Here is a 7,128-nt window from a genome sequence, read left to right as displayed (position 1 = left end):
TTGCCTTCCCGAGGTGGCAGCTCGGCCTGGGACTCCACCTCGTTCCCCGCCCCCCGCAACCTCAACTTCCCGGTTTCCCAGCAGCACCCGGGTAGGATGGACGTCTCCACCGACCTTGGGCCAGAACTCCGCGCTCCCTTCAGCCTGAGTGTGGGCAGCTGACGCCGTCCTGCGGGGAGAAGGCAGCGGGGCGCTGAGACCACGCTTCTGTTTTATAGGTGGTTCTTGTCTCGGCTGCCGACCTGCCCTGGTCTGGGCCTGGTCACTGGACGGGAGCACGGAGGCCGAGTCCCCGATCCGCCGTTGGCTGCTGCGGTGACGGTCATCGTGGCTTCTCGTGTCAGCCCCGTGACGTCCCGAGCCAGGTGCCCAGGCGGTCCCGCTCCTCTGGGCTCTTGCCTGCTGCCCACCCTGTGTCTGGGCCAGGACCTCGGCCCCTCTGCCAGCAGCACTCGTCGTGCCTTCCTGTTGAGGAGTTTCAGCCGTGCTTGTTAATGTCTGGGGTCTGGGGTGGTAGGAGGCGGGGGTCCCCAGTCCCACCTCCAGGCTGAGTGATTCGCTAGGAGGCCTCACAGCTGTGGTTTGTTGCAGAGAAAGGCCCAGGGGCTGAGTCAGCACAGGGAGGGTCGCGTGGGGAGAGGCCAGGGGACACCGGGCACAGGCTTCCTGAGCCCCCACCCCCACCCCGGGGAGTCACACAGGAAGCACTCACCCGCCAGCAGGGAGCTCGTGGGAGATCAGCGCCCAGGGCTTTCCTGGGGGCTGGTCACGTGGGCGCCCTCCGCCTGGCCTGCCCCCAAGTTCCAGACTCCCAGAGGGAGCGCAGCTGTCCATACTGCGTGTGCAGGCGGGCCAGGCCCGGGAGGCCCCGCGTCACTCCACACGCACGTTCCCAGACGCCCGAGGTGGCGTCCCAGGCCTGCTGTGCGCTTCCCTCTGTAGGCGTCCTGAACTGCTCCCCTTTGGGGATTTTAATTACATTTATTTCAGAACGTTTGTTCGCTCTGTCCCTTCCTGAGTGTTTCAGTTTTCATTTGGGGCCCCTTTTCTGTGGTGCTGGTTTTGTGAGAGATTTGGGTGATTTGGGTCAGTGTCCACCCTGTCTTCCTGTTTGCCAGTCCGATTCCAGGGACAGAGAGGGGAGTTCTGGGGCTTTATCTTCTGGGTGTGGGGGCCCCACTGCGCCTCTCCAGGCTCTGGCCCTGCACGACCGGAAACGCAGAGCTCACAGGGCCCTCGGCCCTTTGGCCCCTGTTGTCTTTGTGTGGGACGAGCGCTTGTCCGATGCGTCCATCCCCCGTGTCAGCCAGGGTGCCTGGGTGGAGTACATGAGGGAGGCCCCCGTCTGCCCGCGTCAAGGGCGCCCTTCCCCCCCGGAACTGGGCTTTGTAGAGGGGACAAGGTGGTTCAGTCCTTGAAGAGGCAGACAGCACCAGCCTTCCCCACCCCTGACCCAGAGTCCCCGAGCCCAGGCCCCTGTGGCATCTGGACCCGTGTCCTGGGTGTGGACTTGCCCCGGGCCCACCACCTCCCCCTTTGAGCGAAGCCCGGTTCTGGAGGACGCCAGCCTGGCCCAGTCACACCCTGATTCAGCAGAGGTGCCATCAAGCCCGTCTGCCAGGCCAGCCACCCCGTCACCCCTGAGCCCCAGGATCCTCGGGCACCTGATGAGGGTTCCTCTCCGCCAGCGCCTGCCCTCCCGCACAGCGGTCTCTGCCCACTGGCCTTGGGGAGGCGTGCCCTGCCCCCTGCCTGGCTGTGTCCCCCGCCTGGCTGCCCCACTCTTCAGGCCCTGAGTCTCCTCCCCAGCTGCCCTCCCCAGCCAGGTGAACCAGTCACGCCTCCGCCACCCCGTTCCTCAGCTGAACAAGGGGTGATGCGGCCTGGGGAGGGTACCGCAGTGTCCAGGAGGACAGTGTGCCCGGCAGACGCGGCGCTGCTGGTGAGTCACCCTGCTGCCCTCAGGCCACGCCACGTGGGGCAATCTTGGCCTCACCTTTTATATTTTGACTAGACTTGCTGTATCTCTGAGTGAGGGAGCTGATGTGTAAATGGTGCAAAGCTCAGGACTGAGTGGTCCTGGAGCGGGGCGTGTCCATGGTGTGACACTGCGGGTGGGGCTGGGCTGTGACCCGTGGAGCCAGAGGGGCGTTGTCCCCGGCCGGGCAGCCCTGCGCCCCCTCCCACCTGCCTCGGGTGCTGTCCTCGGGAATCATGCACGGCCCGGAAATGCCTCCGCAGCGGGAGCCGAGGTCCTGCGTAGACCTCTTCCTCCTTGGAGTCCCAAGGAGTCTCAGTGGTGGTCACTCTCTTTCAGGAGTGGAGATGAGGGAGGCTGTGTTCTCAGGGTGACGGGCCTGGTGTCCAGCCTTGGGGCGGCGCCAGGGGAGCACAGGTGGGGTCTCATGGGAAGTGGGAGGGGATGGCAGGGCCTGCAGCCCACTCGCTGCCATCACTCAGTGGCGGGCGCAGGGTCCCTGGGCGGGACCTGCTGCCCAGTAGCACAGTGAGGAGCGCCCGGGCCTGTGGATGGAGGCTGCGTACCCAGTAGGTGGGTAGGGTCCTGGGGGCAGCTGGACCAGGTCATAGGTGGTCCGAGCCAGCTGCCTGGGCTGGGCGGCGTGTGAGCGAGTGACGGATCCCTGCGACTCAGGTTGTCTCCAGGGGATGGTGGTGCCAGGTCCCTTTCAACTGGCGCGTGAGCGTGTGCCTGCGCGTGTGGGTTTACCTCCCTGGCAGAGGACCTGACGCTGGAGCTGGCTCAGATGGAAACGAGAGACCGAGGGATTGTCTTGCTAGTGGCTCTTTGAAATCCTGGATAATGCACTGAATGAGTTGGAACCACATGAAACACTTGCAGCTTCGGGGCAAAGCCGACTCAGGGAATCTCACGGGGTTCTCCCTCCTGGACCAGTTCCCGCCCGAGGAGCAGCTACTCGAGGGGACGAGGCGGCAGCGAGGTCCCAGGTGCCAGACCTCGGGCGCCACCTCACCCGGCACGGCCCCCGCCTCCTGCCACGCTCCACGCCCACGTGTGCACACACGTGGCTCCTCGGGGGTGAGAAGCCTCTGCGGACTTCAGGGGTGAGCGGGTCAAGGGTGAGCACCAGCCTGCACACTGGACCCCCAACTCGCCAGCGAGGAGGAGGGCATCTGAGGCCCAGCCACACGGGGCGGGATGGAGTCGGCCTTCGCTCCCCACCGCTGCAGCCCCTGGGCACTGCCTGGGAGTCTGGCAGGCTTACAGGGACCAGCGAGGTCTGGGCTGCAGCGACAAGGGAGGGAGGATGTCCTGGGCTGGCTGAGCCAGAGCTGTGGGGGGCACCCACAGGGAGTGACCGGCCGCAGGGGAGGGAGGGGCCCCTGCCCACCAGCGCCCAGTGAAGGCAGAGTGTGGAGGTGAGTCCCACACCTGTCCGCGCTCCCCCGGCCCACACCTGGCCCAAGGCTCCCACCTGTCTGTCTCCCCTCCTGTCCCCGGCCTGGGCTGCCCCGTCACGTCAGCACCAACCACTGTGGACGTGGAATCAGGGTGGACAAATGAGGTGCCACGGGATTGGTGACGCTGCTGCCCAGGGCTGAGGGGACACGTGGAGGGGGCTGCCCGTCGCTGCAGGGAAGTGAAGGTTGCCCCAGATCATCCACCCTTTACAGCACGAGCTGAGTGCTGTGGCCCCAGGGCTCCCAGCGCCCGAGGACGGACGGGACAGACGGACAGACAGACGGAGAGCCTGCGCCCTGCCTCCCACCCACACCCTCCCCGAGTTTGGGATGCCGCGGGGCGAGGATGCCGCCCCGTCCGTCCGCACCTGCCTGCACCACGAGCACAGCTTCCCTGCTGGTCCGCTGAAGTGAGTTGCATCTCCAGACTCTGTGATCCCAGCCTCCCTGTGCTTCGGGGGTAAACCCCTCGCGTGTGCCGCCCGCTCACAGCGGGTGGGGCGCAGCTCCCGTCTGCGTCTCGCTCGCGGCGTCAGGCCGGCCTCGAGGATGGCTCGGAGCCTCCATCTTTCTTTCTTACGGGATCCCCTGTTCTTGAAAGTTTGGCGGAACTTCCCCGTTAAGCCACCTGGGCCTCCTGCTTTCTTTGGGATTTTTTTTTTAACATTTAAACCAGCTAAATAAAGCATTACGTTTAAAGTGGATTCTTGCAGAGAGAATGTGTTTGGGTCTCGTTGCTGTGTTTTTATTATTCTTTATCTGGTCTGACGATCTCGCTTTTAATGAGTGTATTTATGTTCAGTGAAAATCCCTGCGGTGCTTGGATTTCGTCTACAGCGTTTGACTTCCGTTTGCCCCTCTGGTTTGAGTCTTTCCTCCTAATTTCCTGTCCTTTTTTAGATTACTTGAATATTTTTTAGTATTCCATTTAGTTTGTTGGCGTTTTAAAAAATTTTAAATTGAACTGTAGTCAGTTTACAGTGTTGTGTTCGTGTCCAGTGCACAGCACACCAACTCGGTTGCGCGCGCACACACACACACACACACACACACACACACACACACATACCCTCCTCACCGCAGGTCACCGCGAGGCCCCGGGCGCAGCCCTGCGCTGTGCGGAGGGCCTGGCTGTCGGCCTGTCTGTTTGCAGTGGTCGGTGTCGGCCGACCCAGCTTGTTGGCTTCTTAGGTGCTTGTTTGTGTTAATCTTTTAGTGCTTGCTCCGGGGACCACAGCAGACTTCCGATTGTGCGCAGTCCGTGTTAATACTGCACCACTGCAGGTGAAGCCCAGAGCCCTTCCGGTCGTGAGACCCCGCGTTGTGTTTGTCATCCGCGTTACACGTGCACACGCGGGTCACCTGGACGATGTTCAAGTTCTGGCCTTCGGTAGTTATTTGAAAGAACCTGAAGCAGAAAACCAGCACGTTACGCTTGTCCGGATGTTCGTTCTTCCTGTGTCTTCTTCTGCCTCTGAGGCCCTGTCCCCTTGGGTGTCACTTTCTGCGTCAAGAACTTCCTGTGGGCACCACGTCCCCAGGCTTTACCTGCGCCTGTGTCCCTGGAGACCCTCCACGCTGTAGGGTCCAGACTAGGGGCGTTGTCCACTCTCCGGGGGCCTCGCGTCCCCGACGTGACTGGAGTTGGCGCCCCTGAAGCTGTGCCCCTCTCCGGCCCCCTCGGTCTCTGGTTTCACTCTGGGCCATCTCCGGCCCTGGCCTCCCCGAGTCTGTCCTGTCTGGGTGTCATGGAGCTTTGCGAGTGTGTAAATCCGTGTGTTTGCCACATTCGAGAAGTTGGCAGCCACCGTTTCTCGGCACCGTCTTCCCTCTCCCTCTGGGACGCCTGGGACCCGGGGTCGGGCCCTGCGATGCCCCCGACCCGTCAGAACCTCCTGTCCTCTCTCTGTTCTCCGGGGGTCGTTTCTGCGCCTCCACCTCACGTGCCCTGAATCTTCTGCCACCTTCATTCTGCTGCGGGCTTTTACAGGAAGACCCACCTCCTGTGCTGTGTTGTTTTGGCTCTAGGTCTTGTCGACGCCTCGGTTCCTCTGCTGAGAGCCGTGCGCCGCTGCACTGCAGGTGCGCACGCCCCGCTCAGGGAGGGCAGGGCCTCGGAACCGCTCGTGCTCGGGGCCGGCGTCTGCTCCTGGGCTTGCCCCTGGGGCTGCAGAGTTGCACACGCACTTCCTGCTGAAGAACCTTTGCTTGACTGCTATGTATGTGATTATTTTGAGTGTCGTGTTTTCAGACTCTGGTTCTGCTCAGTTTCTCGGGAGATTTTTTTTTTCAAAGGCAGGGACTCCGCCCTGCAGGTTCGGACTGAAGCTCTGTCTTGCCTTCTCTGTCCTCGGAGCTTTCGCCGCCGTGTCTGGGTTTGTGTGGCCCGGACCGGGTCAGAGTGGGGCTGGGGTGGCTTGCATCATGGTTTAGGTCTTAAAGCTTTTCTTGCTTCTGTGTGGTGGTTGGCACAGGGAATCGGGGTGCCCCCTCCAGGGCTCTCCCTGCCGCTCCCCCTGACCTGTGGCCCCGGCCCCCTTCCCGGCCGGGTCTGGAGCTCTCAGCCGGGCAGCCTCTGTGCTCTGCGCGGACCAGCACTGCTGGGGCCCGTGCCCTCGCAAGCTGTGGGTGCAGCGGCCTTTGCTCCTGGTTCCTTTGGCCTCTCTTGGGGTTTGGGGCACCTGCCCAGCTGTGACTGTAGAGGGGGTGCTGGTTACAGGCCGGCCTTGTGCAGGGCCAGGAGAAGGGAGAGGGTCCTCCATCCTGTGGCACTCGGCACACCTCTGCCTGTCCAGTTCTAGAAACAGGTTTCTCCTGGGACTTGGCTGTCCACGCTTGCTGCGAAGTCCCTGGTCCAGCTGCCCTCAGTCCGGGCCGGAGACGGGAGGACACGGCTCCCACCGCCCGGGTGAGGGCTGTCGCTCAAAGTGGCCTTCTGTGGTCCCTCTGCGGGCCCTCCGGCCTCCTGGGCCCCATGCAGATGGCGGTGCTGCTGCACCCCCCACCTCGTTTCTCTCCGTCCACTCGTCAGGACACCCCTGGTTTTGGGTTTTGGTGACAGCTGCAGCTGACAGCGGCGCCCTCAAAGTTCCTGCCCGCAACACGCATCCACGCCTTCTGTGCAGTGACCTCGCGCTGCTGCCTGGGGCTGCCGCTTCCGCCATAAAACCCACCCTCGCTCTTCCCTCCTCCCAGGACCCGGCCACGTGGGGTCAGGACCCCCGAGACTGTCCTCGGGTCCCATAGCCTGTCCGTTTCTCATCAGTCTTGTTTCCTCTCTTCCTCAGTTCAGTTCTGTCAGTCGGTTTTCTGGCTGAGCCGACCAGGGAATCACGCGTTTTGGCTGTTCCAGAACCGAGGAGTGCAGCTGACACGCTTAAGCACCCTGCTGACCTGCGAGGTGCCGCGTCCTCACCTTGTTTTCCCTTTGTCCCTCGAACCTGCTCACACACTGCTCGCATCTCGCGGCTCCAGCCCCAGGACCACCTCCCGGCTGCCATCGCCTGCCTCTCCCTTCTTCTCTCATCGGGGGTTTTTCGTCATCGGTGAAGCTTTGCCGCTGAGATGTCCCAGACTCTGGGCTCTTGTCTTCCCTGAGGAGTGTTGCTTCTTGATCCAGTTGGTCCTTGAATCGGTGTGAGTTTGGTTTTGTGCTGCGTTGGGTCAGATCGAGGCGTGTCAGGGGTT

This window comes from Camelus dromedarius, chromosome 2 (assembly GCF_036321535.1).
Source record: "Camelus dromedarius isolate mCamDro1 chromosome 2, mCamDro1.pat, whole genome shotgun sequence".
Taxonomy (NCBI): Eukaryota; Metazoa; Chordata; class Mammalia; order Artiodactyla; family Camelidae; genus Camelus; species Camelus dromedarius.
This window is presented reverse-complemented; position numbering follows the sequence as displayed.